The sequence below is a fragment of the Microcebus murinus genome, chromosome 19, assembly GCF_040939455.1.
Source record: "Microcebus murinus isolate Inina chromosome 19, M.murinus_Inina_mat1.0, whole genome shotgun sequence".
NCBI classification, from domain to species: Eukaryota; Metazoa; Chordata; class Mammalia; order Primates; family Cheirogaleidae; genus Microcebus; species Microcebus murinus.
Window position 1 is genome coordinate 3,318,726 of NC_134122.1, and position 18,674 is coordinate 3,337,399.

Consider the following 18,674-nt stretch of genomic DNA (forward strand, 5'->3'; position numbering starts at 1 on the left):
ATTTTTTCTATATTTTTAGTTGTCCAGCTAATTTCTTTCTATTTTTTAGTAGAGAAGCGGTCTCACTCTTGCTCAGGCTGGTCTCAAACTCCTGAGCTCCAACTGATCTGCCTGCCTAGGCCTCTCAGAGTGCTAGGATTACAGGCGTGAGCCACCACACCTGGTCCAGGACACCCTGGTAAATTTAAATTTCAGATCAACAACAAATCATTTTTGAGTATGTCTCATCCTATGCCATATTTGGTATATATTTTATACTAAAAAATGATTCGTTGTTGATCTGATACTTACTTGGGTGTCCTATATTTTTATTTGCTAGATCCGGCAACACTGACTGGAAAGGTAGTTCAAAGATCTGGATTCCAGACCTGGTTCTGCTTAAGCAGGGATGCCAGGGAAGAGGTAACTGTTTCCCAGGCCTCTGGTTAAAAGGAGGCCCTCTCCCCAACCCCTGCCCCACTGTCCAGGTGACAGGGGGGAACCGCCAGACACCCCAGAGCTATACCCAAGCGGATGCTGTCTAGGGCAAGTTGGCTTACAGAGGCGAGATCTTGGAGGAAGCCAGTAAATGCCTGGCGCAAGCAGCAGTTACGGGGGACTCAGGGTGCAAAGGGGAGAGGTGAGTCCCACTAGCGTAAGGCGTGCTCCTAATGCTCAGAGGTACATTGGAGCCATCGGTGAACGTGAAAATACCGGTGCCCTGCCTGCTCACCCCGATTCAGCTGGTCTGGGGACCTTCCCGGGTGATTCCAATGGCCTGCCAAGGGCGAAGAACTGCAGGAGAGCGTGGACGGCTCCCAAGCATGGACTAGAGGCTGGAGGTGGTCTTTGCACTTGAACTGGGACAGGCAGAGCTAGGAGAATGCGTGGATGGCACAGGGCCACTCCCGCCTGTGCGAAGAATCGGACGTGGAAGGACTGAGGCGGGTCCCGGCCCGCATCCTGCCCCAGGGCAGCGCTCCAGCACTGACTGCGGCCAGAGGCTGCCCCCGAAGTCGTGGGGTCACCCCGCCCCTCGGGGCCTTGGGTGCGGGGTGCTCGGGCGCTGGCCGGCGCTAGGTGGCGCCCGAGAGCGCCCTGCCCACCCTGGGGCGTCCCCGTGGTCCTGGCGCGCTGCTTGGGCGGTCACCGCCTCCCTTCGTGGCCCCCTGTGCCTTGGCCCTGGGACAGGCCTGTTGGGTGACTTGCCTGTCCCCTGGGAAGGGTGTACAGCCATGCGTCCCATAGAGGTTGACCTCTGGTCAACAGCAGCCCGCACGGGATGGTGATCCCATACGGCCATCACGGAGCCAGAATAGTCCCGAGGCCTGGTGACATCTCAGCACAAGTCAGCGGTTTGCGGCAAACCAACCTACTGCGCTGCCAATCATAAAGACGCAGAGCACGCACAGTTACGCTCAGTGCATGATGCTTGGTAATAAACAGCTATGTTACTGGCTTATGTATTTACTATACGATTAGACATCGTTATTTGGAGTGTACTCCTTCTACTTACATTGTGAAACAGTTGACAGCCTCGGGCAGGTCCTTCAGGCGATATTCCAGAAGAAGGCACTGTTGTCTCAGGAGCTGAGAGCCCCACTCAAGTAACTGCCCCAAAGACCTTCCAGTGGGACAAGATGTGGAGGTGGAAGATCCTGACCCTGTGTAGGCCTATGCTAATGTGTGTGTTGATGTGTTAGTTTTTAACCAAAAATTTAAAAAGTAAAAAAAAAAAAAAATTTTTTTAAAAAGCTGATAGAGTATAAGGACATGAAGAAAATATTTTTGTACAAGTGTACAATGTGTTTGTGTTTTAAGCTAAGTGTTAATACAGAAGAGTCAAAAAGTTTTAAAAAATAAAAAAAGTTTATCAAGTAAAAAAGTTATAGTAAGCTAAGGTTAATTTATTATTGGAGAAAGAAAATAATCTTAAATAAATTTAGTGTAGTGTAAGTTGAGTGCACGGTGTTTATAAAGTCTACAGCAGTGCACGGCAATGTCCGAGGCCTTCACATTCACGCACTGCTTGCTCACTGACTCACCCAGAGCAACTTCCAGTCCTGCGAGTTCCATTCATGGCAAGTGCCCTACAGGTGTACCATGTTTTAATCTAAAAGATTAAATATTATATTTTTACTGTTCATTTTCTATGTTTAGCTACACAATTACCATTGTGTTACCGTTGCCTACAGTATTCAGCACGCAAACGTGTTGTGCAGCTTCGTAGCCTAGGAGCCATGGGCTAGAGCACAGAGCCTAGGTGTGTAGGGGCTCTGCCGTCTAGCTTTGTGTAAGCAAACTCTGTGGTGTTTGCACAATGACGAAATCACCTGATGACAAGTTTCTCAGAAGGTGTCCCTGTCATTAGGTGACACACGTCTGTAATTTGACCCACGTTCCCTCCCTTCTGTAAGTCTTGAAAGGGCGTCCAAGTGGTAGGTTTGTTGTGTTAGGTCAGAGGCATATCTCCGTCAGGCAAATCTGGAAGATTTTCCAAAGCCTCTCCATGTATGCCTCAGAGGACTGTCAATTAGCAAGAAAATCATACTTTTTACAAACAGGAAATCTATCAGGACAGATTCAAATGAATGTATTTTCTACCTTAATGTGATAGGAGAGGAAATTTACAATGAGGACCTTCAGACATTATAAAATTCAAATCATGAAGGATCCAATTTTGTTCAGCGTTATTTTCATATAGAGTGCTTTAAGAATTCTTTACCTTTCATTTTTTAGAGATGAAGTTTCACTCTGTCACCCGGCTAGAGTGCAGTGGTGTGATCATAGCTCACTGTAACCTCAAATTCCTGAGCTCAAGAGATCCTTCCACCTCAGCTTGTTGAGTACCTGGGGCTACAGGTGTGCACCACCATGATAGGCTAATTTTTAAATTTTTTTTTGTGGAGACAGGGTCTTGCTATGTTGCCCAGGATGATCTTGAACTGCTGGCCTTAAGCAATCCTCCGCCTCGGCCTCCCAAATTGCTGGGATTACAGGCGTGAGCCACCATGCCATTAAGCATTAAAAAAAAATTTAGAACAAGGGACCCATCACTGATGCTTCTACTAATGGTAGCTCTCCCTAAAGTGGAACGTTACAAAAGTGAAAAACAAACACAAAACAACAGCCAAACATACTTTAAAGTAAGATGTTCTCTTGGAGTTCTGAATACTTGAAAGACTTCCTTTTGAAAAATTTGAGTTAGCTTTTGGAAAATGGACTTTCCCATGTTACTAGATATTTCTTTTTATCTCTCCCTATTGTTTTAAAAAAATTTAATTCAATTCACATGTATTTGCCAGCCTTTGAGTCAGACCCTGGAAATACAAAAACCAGCAAATAATGGGAAACCATCCCTGTTCCTAGGAAACCCATAATCCAACTCAGGGAGTAGGAAGTAAATAACGTCTTGTAAATAATGCCTAGATGGTGTAGAAACATGTATTTTAGGAGTTGGAAACAAAGGAGCAAGTATCAATTTTTAAAAATTTGTATTATGAAAACTTTCAAACATAAAAAAAAATAAAAGGAATAATACAATGAATCCTCATTACCCATAACCCAACTTACAAAAATTATCATCATATTGCCAATCTTGTGTCATCTAGGTCTTCCTACCTTGCTGGTTACTTTTCTTTTCTTTTCTTTTAAAGTTATTAAGGTATAATTACATACCATGACATTCACCCATTCCAAATGTATAACTCAATAATTTTTAGTAAATTTAGGGTCATGCAAACATCACCATAATCTAATTTTTAGAACATCTCTACCATCCTAAATATTTCACTACTTTAGTGAACTTCACTATTTTAGTTCTCATCCCTAGTGCCAGGCAGCCCTGGATCTTTTCTATATTTACAGATTTGCCTTTTCTGGGCATTTAATATTAGTGGAAATATATAGTATGAGGCCTTCTGCATCTGAGGTTTTTTCACTCAGCATAATGTTTTCAAGGTTCACCCATGTTGTCACATAGATCTGTACGTCATTCGTTTATGGTTGAATAATACTCCATTGTGTGGCTATGCCCTATTTTATTTACCCATTATTAGTTGATGACACAGGTGGTTACTTCCAGTCTTTGGCTGTTATGCACATGTCTAAGAGCATTCACACGTTTTCATGTGGACACAGATTTTCACTTCTCTTTGGTAGATCCCTAAGAGTGGAATTGCTGGGTTTTATGCTAAGTTTATGTTTAACATCTTAAGAAACTGCCAAACTTTTTCTCCAAAGTGGCTGTGCCATTTATTATAAAATTTCCATCAGCAATGTAAAAGGATTCTAGGTTTCCCCATATCCTCACCAGCTCTTATTATTCCCTTTTGATTATAGCCATTCTAGTGGATATTAAGTAATCTCCAATTGTAGGAGTTTTTCTCTTCTCTTCTCTTCTCTTCTCTTCTCTTCTCTTCTCTTCTCTTCTCTTCTCTTCTCTTCTCTTCTCTTCTCTTCTCTTCTCTTCTCTTCTCTTCTCTTCTCTTCTCTCCTCTCCTCTCCTCTCCTCTCCTCTCCTCTCCTCTCCTCTCCTCTCCTCTCCTCTCCTCTCCTCTCCTCTCCTCTCCTCTCTCTCCTCTCTCTCCTCTCCTCTCCTCTCCTCTCCTCTCCTCTCCCCTCCCCTCCCCTCCCCTCCCCTCCCCTCTCCTCTCCTCTCCTCTCCTCTCTTTTCTCTTCTCTTTTCTTCTCTCCTCTCCTCTCCTTTCTTCTCTTCCCCTTTCCCTTTTTCTTTTCTTTTTTTCTTTTCTGACAGGGTCTTACCTTCTCACCCAAGCTAGAGTGCAGTGGCATGATCATAGCTCACTGTAACCTCAAACTTCTCGGCTCAAGCGATCCTCCTGCCTCAGTATCCCAAAGTGCTGGGATTGTAGGTGTTAGCCAACACACTAGGCCCTAAGTGTGTGTTTTTTTTTGTTTTGTTTTTTTTTTTGAGACAGAGTCTTGCTTTTGTTGCCCAGGCTAGAGTGAGTGCCGTGGCATTAGCCTAGCTCACAGCAACCTCAAACTCCTGGGCTCAAGCAATCCTTCTGCCTCAGCCTCCCTAGTAGCTGGGACTACAGGCATGCGCCACCATGCCCGGCTAATTTTTTCTCTATATATCAGTTGGCCAATTAATTTCTTTCTATTTATAGTAGAGACGGGGTCTCACTCTTGCTCAGGCTGGTTTGGAACTCCTGACCTTGAGCAATCCACCCGCCTCAGCCTCCCAGAGTGCTAGGATTACAGGCTTGAGCCACTGCGCCCGGCCGCTAAGTGTGGTTTTAATTCACATTTTCCCTAGTGAATAATACTGTCAAACATTTTCATGTGTTTATTGGCCATCTGTATATCTTTGTTGGAATGTTCATTCAAACCTTTTGTCCATTTTAAAAAATAAACTCATTTTAGAATAGTTTTAGGTTTACAGAAAAATTGTGAAGAGAGTACATAGAGTTCCCTCATAGCTCACACGGTTTCCCCTGTTATTAACATCTCACATTAGTGTTGTAATTACTTAACCAACACTGATATACTACTAACTAAAGCCCACACTTTATTCAGATTTCCTTAGTTTTTACCCAATGCCCTTTTTCTGTTCCAGGATTCACCTAGGATCCCACATTACATTTAGTCACCTCTCCTTAGGCTCCTCCTAGCAGTGAGTGTCTCAGACTTTTAAAAAAAATCATTGATTTATTTAGAGACGGGGTATTACTATGCTGTCCAGCCTGGAGTCAGCAGCTATTCACAGGCGCAATCAGTGCATTGCAGCCTCGAACTCCTAGGCTCAAGCGATACTCTTGCCTCAGCCTCCTGAGCAACTGGGACTACAGGCTTGGGGTTATGGATTTTTGAGACCACAGAGGTAAAGTACTAGGCTTCCATAACAAACACAGTTGTTCCTCGGTAACCCCGGGAGAGTGGTTCCAGAACTCCCACGTGTACCAAAATCCGAGCATACTCAAGTCCCACAGTCAGCTCTGTGGAACCCGCGTATCCACAAAAATTGGCCCTCCTTATCCTCGGGTTTTGCATCTCTCAACTGCCATATTTTCCATCTGTGTTTGGTTGAAGTAAACCTGTGTCTAAGTGGACCTGTGCAGTTCAAATCCATGTTGTTCAAGGGTCAACTGTACTGCAGACTGAGCGGCTTAAATAAGCGATTTATTGTCTCACAATTCTAGAGACTGGAAGCCCAAGATCAAGGTGTGGGCAGAGTTGTTTTTTTTCTGAGGCGTCTCTCCTTGGCTTGTAGACTCTGTGTCTATGTCCTAATCCCCTCTTCTTATAAGGACACCAGTCATATTGGGTTAGTGCCCACCCATGTGCTCTCATTTAATCTTAACTACCTCGTTAAAGACCCTATCTCCAAATACAGTCACACTGAAGTACTGGGAGTTATAACATCGGCACATGGATTTGCGGGGGGAGACACGATTCAGCCCCCAACAGTGTCATTCTCATCCTGTAGAGGGTACATGTTACCAACACAGCTATCACTGGTCGCGCTGACCTCGATCACCTGGCTGAGGTGTGTCTGTCAGGTTTCCCCTCTGTGCAGCTACTCCCTGTCCTCCCTGCTTTTTCATACTGTACTCTTTGGAGAGAAGTCGCTACGTAGGAGTTAGGATTTATGTTTCATAACCCTGTTAGAAGCAATACAAGGGTAAATTGTCATGACTTTGGACTTGGCAATGGATTCTTAGATATGACATTAAAAGCACAAGCCACAAAAGAAAAAATGGATAAACTGGACTTCATAAAATGGCAAACTTCTGTGTATCGAAGGACGTTATCAAGAAAGTAAGGCTGGGCAACAAAGTGAGACTCTGTCTAAAAAAAAAAAAAAGAAAATGAAAAGACAACTGACAGAGTAAGAGAAAATACTTTCAAATTCTATATTTCATAAAGTTCCAGCATCCAAAATGTAAAAAGAACACTTTACAACTCAACAGTAAAAAGTCAAAAAATCCAATTAAAAAAATAGACAAAGGGGCTGGGTGTGGTGGCTCACACCTGTAATCCTAGCACTCTGGGAGGCCAAGGCAGGAAGATCGCTTGAGCTTAGGAGTTTGAGACCAGCTTGAGCAAAAGGGAGTCCCTGTCTCTACAAAAAAATAAAAAAACAAAACAGTAAAGGATCTGAAGGGTTCTTCGGCATTTCTCCAAAGAACATATAGAAACAACAGGCACGTGAAGAGATGGTCAACATTGTTAGTTGTGAGGGAAATACAAATCAAGACCATAACAAGGTAATACTTCATACTCACTACGAAGACTATTATTAAAAAAAAAAAAGAAAATAACAAGTGTTGGTAAAGATGTAGAAAAACTGGAACCCTCATACATTGCTGGCAGGAATAAAAAAGTGGTGTGGCCACTGTGGAAATCAGTTTGGTGGTACCTCAAAAAGCGAAACATGAGTTACCATGTGACCTAGCAATTCTACTCCCAGGTATGTCCCCCAAAATTGAAAACATGTACTTAAATACACACACACACACACACACACACACACACACACACACACACACACACACATCCTCACACAAAGTTCACAGCAGCACTACTCACAACAGCCGAAAGACGGAAACAGTCCAAATGTCCATCAATGGACGGGCAAACAAACAAACTGTGGTCTACATAAATGTTGGGATATTAGCTATGAAAAGGAACGAAGCAACGATTTATATTTTAATGCGGATGAACCTCAAAAACATACCAATATGAAGAAGCCAGACACAAAAGGCCACATACTATATGATTCTAGTTAATATGAGACACCCAGAACAGGTACACCCACAGACAGAAAGCAGAGCGATAGTTGCTGGGGGCTGGGAGAGGCGCAAACGCAGAGTGGCTGCTTGGGGGGTGTGGGGTCTGCAGTGGGGAGGATGAAAACGTTTTAAAACCGGAAAGAGGTGATGGTTGCATGACACTATGAATGTATTAAATACCAGTGAATTGTTCACTTTAAAATGATTAATTTTACGTGAATTTCACCTTAATTTAAAACAACGTTAAGGTTGGAGGAAGGGTCACCATCCAGGTTTCTCTGAAAAAGGCCCAGAATGTTTTGCTCAGCTCTGCGCATTCATACTTGAGCCAACCATGTACACATGAACATTAAGGAATGTGCTTGAACATCAAGGAATTTAAGCCACAGGCTTACTCCTGGCTTCCTTCCAAGGAACCGTAAAAGTCAGGGATATCTGCTTCCAGAGGCAGATTGGGCTTGGGCCTTCCCGGGAAGTGGATGTGGGATCCTTGCTGTGCTGGAGAAGCAGAGCCCCCTGTTTCTGCGCCAAGCTCTGGAACAGAGGTGAATGCTCTTGTAACCAAAGCACAGAGATACAAGAAACCATCGCTTAATTCCCAGGTTGGCCGTAGCTCCCTGTGTGTCTTACATATGTCTATGCCTTTATTTGCCTTTCTGTAAAATGGGATCCCTTGCATTTTATTCAATTTTAAAACATTTTATTAGAATAAATATATTGGTTGCTTGGGGGTTGTTGGAATCCCAGGAATCCATCATAATGAGAGATTTATTTCTTGCAGTTGTAGCACATTTCCATTTAATGAGTTTTGATTGCTGCTCGATACCAGAGTCGTGGGGGCCGTCTGGGGCTCTGGATGGAGGAGGCACCAGGGTGAGGTGCTGCCACATGAGATGCATGGCCAGGGCCCTTGAGAGACACGAATGCAGACACGGAAGCCAGGGCTTCCACCGGTCACTGTGACCATCGTCTTCCAAACGTCCCACCATCTGATCACATGGGAGAATGCCTGGCAATCGCAGGTCCTCTGTGACTATTTGAAGGCTGAGTTGATGGATGAATAAATGAGGACCACGGAGGACAGTTGCTAGAGGGCCACAGGCTGGTCTGGGTGGGGCTTCTTGAGAACACATGTATTCTTCTTTCTCCCTGAAGTCTGGCATGCCCATGTGACATCAAGAAGGTCGAATGTACCTGAGGATGCTCTGCCTTCCCTCTTAGCCTAAGCTTTTTTAAATTCAAGTTTTTTTGTTGTTGAGATCTAATTTACACATCAAAACATTTACCCTTTCTCTTTTTTTTTTTTTTTTTTGAGACAGGGTCTCACTTCATTGATAGGGCTAGAGGACAGTGGTGTCATCACAGCTCACTACAACCTTGAACTCCTGGGCTCAAGGGATCCTTCTGCCTTAGTCTCCCAAGTAACTGGGACTACAGGCATGTGCCCATTCCTGGCTAATTTTTCTGTGTGTGAGTTTTTTGTTGTTGTTGTTGTTTTTGAGACCGGGGTCTTGCTCTTGCTCAGGCTAGTCTTGAACTCCTGGCCTCAAGTGATCTTCTCGCTTTGGCCTCCCAAAGTGCTAGGATTACAGGCATGAGCTAACTCACCTGGCCTAAAATTTACCCTTTTAATGTGTACAATTCAGTGGTTTTTAGTCTATTCACAATAAATTGAAATTTTGAGTAGGTAATGCATGCATATGGCCTAAAATTCAATGATTACAAAGGAATATACACTTAAAAAAAACTTCCTCCCACCCTGTCCCCTATAAATATTATCTATTTCTTGACTCTACTCCTATAGATATTATGAAATAATATCTATATTATTATTACATATATATTATATATCTATATATTATTACAAGCAAATCTATTCTCCCCTTTTTAATACACATATTAGAAAATTTTATGTACTGTTCAGTGTCTTGTTTTTTTACTTAAACACAACTTGGCGGTTCTGCTGTGCGTGTCCTGACCTTTCTCATTCCTGCCCGTGGCTGCATGGTATTCTAGTCTATGGATGGAAAAACACTTACTGATGGATATTTAGGTTGTCTCCCAGCTTTTTTTTTTTTTTTTTTTTTTTTGAGACAGAGTCTCGCTTTGTTGTCCAGGCTAGAGTGAGTGCCGTGGCGTCAGCCTAGCTCACAGCAACCTCAAACTCCTGGGCTTGAGCCATCCTTCTGCCTCAGCCTCCCGAGTAGATGGGACTACAGGCATGTGCCACCATGCCCGGCTAATTTTTTATATATATATCAGTTGGCCAATTAATTTCTTTCTATTTATAGTAGAGACAGGGTCTCGCTCTTGCTCAGGCTGGTTTTGAACTCCTGACCTTGAGCAATCCGCCCGCCTCGGCCTCCCAGAGAGCTAGGATTACAGGCGTGAGCCACCGCGCCCGGCCTGTCTCCCAGCTTTAACTTTTACAAATCAATGCTGTACCAAAGTACCTGGTGCATAAGACATATTGCATGTTCAAGCAGATCTATAGAGGAGATCCCCAGAAGAGAACGCGCTTTTCTAATTTTGACACCTCTTGCTAAGTTGCCCTCTGTAGAGGTTGCGCCAATTTTGATCCCCATCGGAATTTATTTCCAAACCTACCTTGACGTATAGCAACAGCGACAAGAATGCTCATTGCAGCGTTATTCATTATAGCTCCAAACTGGAAATGACCCACATGGGCCTCAACAGAGTGGATAAATAAATCCTCGTCTTGCCATACAGTGGAATAGCACACTGCAACGAAAAGAAACAACGTTCTACTGCACGTGACATGGAGGAATCTCATAGACACGTCGACAAGGGAAGCAAGGTACACACAATACAGCACTTCCTGTGTGATATCAGGGATATGCATCAGTTGTGCAGCCAAAAGGAAGCTATCTGTGATGACGGTGATCACCAGGTTACCCTTGGATGGTGGAGGGAGTCTGCTGAGCTTCTAGAAGTGTCCTATATTGTGTTCGGAGTGATAGTTACGTCAGTGTATCAACGTGTAAAATCTCACAGAGCTATGCACACTTCACTCATGTAAGTTCTACCCCAACAAAAAGTTAAAAGGTTAAAAATAAACGCCAACACAGATGCACAAACAACATGGCACCACAGCGGGCAGACTCTTGAGCTACAAAAGGTGAGATGACAGACTATCTCTTTTGTCCAGTCTTGATTTGGATGTGGGTTCTGGCTCAAAGCTGCCCCAAAGGTGCAGAGTCACCCCTGCAAAGGGGGAAGGACCTGAGCTGTCTGTGCCCCCTCGGCCTGCCTCCTCCTGTTTGCTCTGACCGTGGCTCTCTGGTTGTGCCCTCCCCAGCCCAGACAATTCCCTGCACCAGCTGCCGAGCAGCTGCCTAGTTATTTATAGCTTCGTTCCTCAGCCCCTCTGTCCACCTTCGGCTGCTCCTGGGACCTCTCTTCCCACCCCCTTCCCGGCTGTGTCCAGCCTCCTGGAGGAGAGTGGGGATGGCAGAGGCTCAGGTCATTGACAAATATCTTAGAACACAATTTTAAAAAGAGTTTCTGGACCATTCCAGGACCCACTGCTATGGGGAAGGGCCTGCCCCTGCAGAGCTGATTCCTGGGGCTGACCTCTAGCATTCTCCTGATGTGACCTCACCTTTCGCCATGGCTTTTGGACTAGGTGGGATGAACTTTCTCATCAGCTCTAAGCAAAGGCTCCAAGGTCCCTTGGGCACTTGCCCCCTCCCTACCTTCTCTTGGGTGAAATGACAACTCCTGTGAGGTCCATAAGGAGGGTCCAGGCCCTTGCTGGGAATGTGATGGTGATTCTAGTCTCTTCTCTTTAGGGTCTCCTGGACCTAATGGCTAAAGCAGCCAGTCAGCCCTTGCCTTGGGGAGAATGCTTTCCTGGGGCCTGACACAGCCTCTCAGATCCAGGCTCCCACCCTGTGCTGCCTTACCCACTCTGCGGGAGTCCCTGGCTTTGAGGGCAACCCCTCTAGGACAGCTTAGGCAGGGGCTACACTCCCTTCCTCTCATCCTCCACATGCTTCTGGTGAGGCCACAGGCAGCGTCCTTCGAGAACCTTGAACTTCTTCCTAAGCCCCATTTGGCCTCAGCTCAGAAAACCAGGATGCTCCCCGGACACCAGCACACTATTCCAGATCGGCTGGCTGTCCACCTTCCTGGCTGTGGGGAAACAAATCAAGCCCCAATACTTTTCATTGTTTAGCGTAAAACCCCACGGGGAAGCCTACCTACTCCTTGCAATGAGGCGTAAGACTTCAGGTCTTCTACATCGCCAGAGGGCAGGATCCGTAATGCAGGAGGTGTATTCTAAAAATGTGATCTAGAAAATATATCTAAAAATTCAAACCCATTTAAAAAGCAGTAAAGACACTTGCCTCCTTCCTCTTTTCTTCTTTCTCCCCCTCACTCCTTCCATCTCCCTTCCTCCCTCCCTAGGTGAAGGGAAGGGCCACCTCTAACTGGGGCGGAAGGAAGGTAGCCTAGATTTAAATGAACTTTGCTGGGTTAGAGTAAGGTGCAAGGTCTGTATTCTCATGTGACAAACAAGCTGGGTGAGTTTACCGGCCTGATGTTGGTGTTGCCCTATCTCCAGGCAGGCAAGAGCGGGACCAGGAGCAGAGGAAGTTCACTTCTTTATGATTCATCACTCCTCCACCGAGGGTTTTTGGTGAGTCTGTGAGCAATGGACACCACTGGGACCGTCCTCAGGCCCTGACTGTGCAGAGCATGTGGAGGCCAAAGAGTTATTGGCAAAAATCAAGAAGAAAATTAGCTTGCATACTTTAAGTCTGTGGCTCTCTGCCAATGTTTCCTTCCAGTATGAACATTCTTATTTTCATTCTGGAAGTTTTTGTCAAGTTTGTTGGAAATGAAAGGGTGGTGAGCAGACAGAAATGAAATGGCCCTTGCTGAGGTGTAAGGACTGTTTTCTATATCTGTTCTCAAGAACACAGAATATATGTGTACTTTCTAGAGTGGCACCAGGCTCTCCTTCATGGGGACTTTAACCCATGTCAGATATGGCCTTATTCTACAACCCACCTTGGGCCTCAAGGCATGTGTTGCTATGTGTGATGATAAGTATGAAGTATGCATCTGTCCACTACGTGGTGAGGACCATTCTGAGCCATCACTGAAGACATATGCCAGACAGATGGGCACTTTATTCAGAAGATAATGGTGAACTCTAATGAATTTCATTGGCATCAAATTTTTATATTCCTGTAAACTTCTGCAAGCCATGAAATTACAATTCGTGCCTCACAATAATACAAAAGCGACTCATTTAATTGAAAAAAAAAGCCTCCCAGAAAAATTGGTAAATCAAAACTAATACCCTTTTTAAAAAATTGAAAATAATGTCCCTGAGTTTTCATATTTGCTCACAGATCCCTTTGGTTGTAAAAGTTTGTTATATAAGGTACTTTCTTGTTTTTCAAAAGAATGTTATAGCACTGGTATGTTGGTAGCCTCAACTGAAGCATCCCTACAGATGACAGCACACAAAGAATGCTACTAAGTCTCCAATCACATGGGGAAGTTCTGAGGGAGTCCTTGGGGTGACTTATTTTGATTTTTTTAAAGAAGTGGGGTCTCACTATGTTGTCCAGGCTGGCCTCAAACTCCTGGGCTCAAGTGATCCTCTGACCTTGGCCTCCCTAGTGGCTGGGACTACCGGCTAAGTCACCACCCCTGGTTTGGGATGACTATTTTAATCTCAGAAGAGCCACCTGGCTAAAAAGTGATGCCTTCCAGGGCATGATTCTATTTAAGGAGACATTTTCTTATTTTTACAGAAGCTTGATAACTGAATAAAAGAAAAGGTAAACAATTTTTTTTGCATGGACAAAAAAATATATTTTATATTTTTTATAAATAAAGGCATAGTTAATATGCACATCTAAAGATCTTTCTTCTCACCTTCCCTGAACAAGGCTAGGTGGAGAAGAGAGCAAGAATTTTCTCTTTCTAAACAGTTGGGCTGAATTAAAAAAAAAACAACAAAACCCAAACAAAAAAAGCCCATTCTCCTCCCAGGGAGAGCACAGCTTCTCTTTGTATTGTGTTTGCTAATCAGCTCCCTACACCTGTTTACCCAACAATAGCTAAAAAAAAGTTAAACTCAGAGTTAAGAGATACACACAGAATAGTCGGTGCTGGAAATCTGATCCAACCACAAGTGGAAAGAATTTTCTTTCTGTGATTCCTGGGCGCCTATGCTTGGCGGCTCATTTTCGGCATATTCTTAAAACCTTAGGAAATTGTCAGTCACACTTCTAAGTTAAAAGATTGGGAAACTGGGCCAGTGAATAAATACTTACTTTGGATCTGTACTATTGATGAAAAATAAAAAATCACTGGAAAAAATGAGCCTCTTTCTTCTATTTTTGCTCAAAGCAGTCCAAAGAAAACAAGTTTGGTTCACTCCTGTCCGTGAGCTCAGAGTTGAACAAACTCCAGCAAAATCACAGAGACAGTTGGAGCCAGATATGCAGGAGTGCACCTCATACACATTTCTTAACATAGGGAGGCTTTACCTTGCTTTTTGGTGCTGGGGAGAGAGACTGCCAGGGAGAGGGCCATCTTTGGTCCCTTTCTGCACAGGTTCCTGCTTGAAGAACCTCTGATCCTGATTGGCATCCAAGACCACTCATAGCCACACTGCGTGCTTTGGACAATCCTGTTTGAACAAAGGGTGCTGAGGGTGGTCTGGCTCAGGCAGGCTGGACAGAGTGCTGCAGCACCTTCTTCCTGGAAGTGCCTACGTCAGGGCAGACCACCTGGCAGCAGTGGCCCCTGGAGCCCTGGCGCTTTGGCTGGGGGATTAAAACACAATGACCAGTCCGCATCACCTTCCAGATGCATGGAGCACCCACGGACGGGTAAGCTCTGGAGTCTAGTGGATAAATGAATTTTCTGGTAGATGACTTCTATTACACATATTTCCTACTTGAAGTTGCACCAAACCCAGAATAAACAAACAACAAAATTTGAGTTAATTATACTATATTTTGAATTATTTTCCCAGCTTTTCTTGATCTATAGTGTGAAATTTTCTCTGATACAGTAAAACATTTGCATATACAGCAGATTACAAGGCCTGTAGTGACGAATTAAAGATAATGTGCTTTTACCTATATACAGATATAGCTTAGTATTTCACAGATACAGTTCTTCATTTTTTTGGTTGTCGACAGAGCATAAGCAGTTTCTTATTTTTTAAATTTACAGTTAGACTCTTGACAGCAACTCTGTCCTTGAACTGAAAGGAAACTGAGTTTGCCCTTCTCAACAGTGTTTTTGTCTTCTGGAAAAGAGAAGATGGGAACGTGTCGATATGAAAACGGTTGGAGGGGAGAAAAGAAAGAAAAATGAGCAATTTCTAGAAAATACGATGATTTAAAAAGAAAACTACACTTTTGGAATGGAAAGACTATTTATAATCTTCTGTGATTTTTTTATTTCATGACAAGCAAAGTGCAATGCCCAGAGGTAGGACTCAGTCAGCGTGTGTGGAAAGAGTGCCAGTTTTAGGTTATCACATACAATCACCCACAAGGAATGGGCTGTTTGGACCACGGTCACCCCTTCCAGCCACACAGCACTACTAACAAGGAAAACGCCGAGGTATGGCCACCTGTTGGCACAAAGCCCCGTGAGCCCATGTTGCTGCGTTGCACGTGACATCACAACCCACGAGCCTCACAGAATTGCTTTTGGAATGAGGATAGCTGCGTGGATGGAGAAAGTGGAATTTGATTTTAACAACTGGATCATCTCAGGAACAGCTAAGCCCTAAAATGCTTACTTATCATGAAATTGACACAGAATTTCAAGGAGGATGTTAAGGCTTTGGTTTTCCCACTTGGTGCTCACCCGTATGTTGTTATTAGCGCTTTAGTGTAATGCTGCTGTGTGAAGAGGATGCACCCAGAGGCCCCGCTGGGCACGCCCCGTCCGATGGCTTCTGACATGCGATTGGGGTGCCGAGGGGGCGAAGTGTGGGTTGGGGCTGAGCTGGCTGGGCAGGGCCACAGGACGCTGGTGAATGGTGCTTTATCCATACCCATACGTCCGCAGTCCTCTGCTCTGTCCCTGCCATCCCCCAATTCCAAGGACCATTGGTGGGGTTTAGTGAGGATGTTTGTGGACCCCACACTGGTCTGAGAGCCTGGCTTGCTGCTGCCTGGGCCAGGCTGTGGGGTGAAGGGAAGATGTCCCTCTTTCTGAGCTGGGATCAGGCCCAGAAATCCCAGCTTGCTGCTTGGGCCGCTTCCTGAGACTTGCAGATGATTTTCTGAAAGGCTGTGTGTGTCACGGGCTTGCCCAGGACCTGGTGGCAGCTTATGGGGAGCGGCTGGGAGTGTCTCCAGCTAGGCCAGGGCATGAGGTCCAGACCAGGAAAAGTGTTCCAAACAGAACATGAAGTTCACCAAGAAGCCAAAGGGCAGGCAGAGGGTCGGCACTGAGTGCTGGTGCTAAGAGGTTGTTTTCTTGCACTTCAGAGGAACTGAGGGAAGGAAGAGACCGTCTCCATGCACATGTGATGTGAGCACTGGCACGGGAGAACTCTTGCTGGAAGTCATCCGCAGAGACTATTGCTATGAACAGTGATGTGCAGGCTCTGTGTTTGCTGTAGTGACAGAGCTACTGGTTAGGAACACAGGCAATTCTTTTGGAGTTCTGGTAACGATCCCAAGGTAGAAGCCAAATGTGACACGTGTACTTGTCATATCATCATACAGCTAGTTCACTAGAACACACTAGATTTTCTCTCAAAGCACATGGGTCTGAGTCTGTTGTAATTCCACCACCAAAATGGAAAGTTCAATGAGGAGATGATGGAATTTGCAAATGAGGAGCTGAAAAGGATACAAAGTGGCCCCTGGTGGTATTGGCTAAGAAAAGTGAACTGAAGAATTTGGATCACTATCCATGTGATTCACACAATAAATTCATTTTGTCTCATTTGAAATATTTTAAGAAAAAGGATGTTTTTATCCTAGAGTATCTGGATAATTGCTTCAAAGCTCTTGCATTTAAAAAAATATTTGCATCTTTTCTTCTTAGGTCTTAACTGAGTGTCCTGAAAGTTCACATAAACGACATTCTTCAATATTAAAGCAAAACAAATGAAACAAAGCCCAACACTTTCAGGTGCCATGATAGATCAGGAGCTTTGGAAGTCTATGGAAGTCCTTGATTGAACTTTTTAAAAAGTATAATTCATCATGCAATTAATGATAAAAATAGGAGTCCAAGTACAATATCATGCCATATTCTTCTGGGTTAAATAAACATTCTAAATGTATCTGCAATGCCATCCAGAAGACTTTACTCGGGGAAGAGTGTCATTTTGGTACATCAGAATTATGTTGGAAAAGTTCAACCAACTCAAGACTTGCTTCTAAAAAATAAACTATTGGCTCCTTAATCCTTTCTAAATAGTCAACAAAGTCAGATTTATTTTATCCAGATCTCCAAATTGTCATAAAAACTTACAATTTCATCCTAGGATGATTCAAGTGGTCAAGTAATATTTCTTTCCTTTCCCTCTTTCTAATAAGTCCCTGAAATCCTGGAGATGTACAGATATATGATAAGGGCTTTAAAAAAACGACCCAACATTACACATAATAAAGAATTTATTGTATAATCCACAGTTTGGAAAAACCCTGGTTTTGTGTTAAAAGTGCACGTTCTATTTCTGTGAAGCTAGCAGGACACACAAGACCCCGACATAATCTACATTTTAGACGGATATTTCTGGTGGCACTGATGTGCGGCAACTTAGCTTCTCTTATGGGAAGGTTTGGATAATTTGGTTATCACATGGACACCAAGTTTAGGGTTTTCAGCAGAATCACTTGAACAATTTAAAAACTTTTCCATTCTAAGCATACACCACTCAGCTGCCCTGAACCTGTGCTTTCTAATCTGTTAAACAGAGAACACCTTGGGCCACCTACTTAAATGAGGTGTCCTGAGGCCAGATGAAGCTCAAGGTGGTTTGAGTTCCTTGGCAGAAAAGTTCACGTGACAGGGGACGACCTTGCGGGCAGAGGCATATTTGCATATGTGAAAACTGGTTTATCAGTAGGTTTATCAATATTCCTAAGGTTAGGGGTGAGGATGACATGGAAGGTTGGGATGATGGCAGAATGGGGGTGGAAGCCACAGGTAGAGGGGAGAATAGGACGCACCCTGGGACTTGATGGAAGGCCAGTATGTCCTGGAGACACAGAGAGCCAGAGCTGGAGCTGGAGCTGGGCTGGCTAAAGTTCTACGGAGTGTTGTAGACCAGTTCCGATTCTGAGGGGACAGCACATGCTGGAAAGCCGTGGAGAATACAAGATGGGGGTCCCAAGAAGGAGAGGTGCAGGAGCTGTTCAGGTATGTCTGGAGCACAGGGACAACTATGCCCAAGGGTGTCCCAGGCAGAGTGCACGAGTCTATTTCACGCCCCTTTCCACGTCTCCACCCTTCCCAATACAGCTTACTTCCTCACAAATCACGTGGACAAACCCGGCAGTCCCTCGTTTCCGATCCCATTCATTTCCCTCCCTCTTCAGAGGGCAAGAATGTTCTTAGATGAGAAGATAAGGTCATAAGGAAACCTAGAAAGGGCAACTTTCCAGAAGACTGCTGAAGGCCGGGCTACCCGGAGCTCCCAACTGTGCCTGGGCCGAGATGGGACTGGCCGAGACGTCTGGGTCTCCAACCTCAGCTTTCCTCAGAGAGGAGGGGGCTCTCTGCTGGGCGGCATCCTCATGCTGGGACTCCAAACGCTGTTGGGAGAGGACTGTTTTAAAAATAAAATGTACCATCCTATGGGCAGCATGTGGAATGGACTCCTCTTTCTTGAGGGACCAACACAATATTGGTGTAGTTGTTTTCTCTGAATGCTTCCTCTCTGTTGTTCTCTCTTCAGAGATTGAC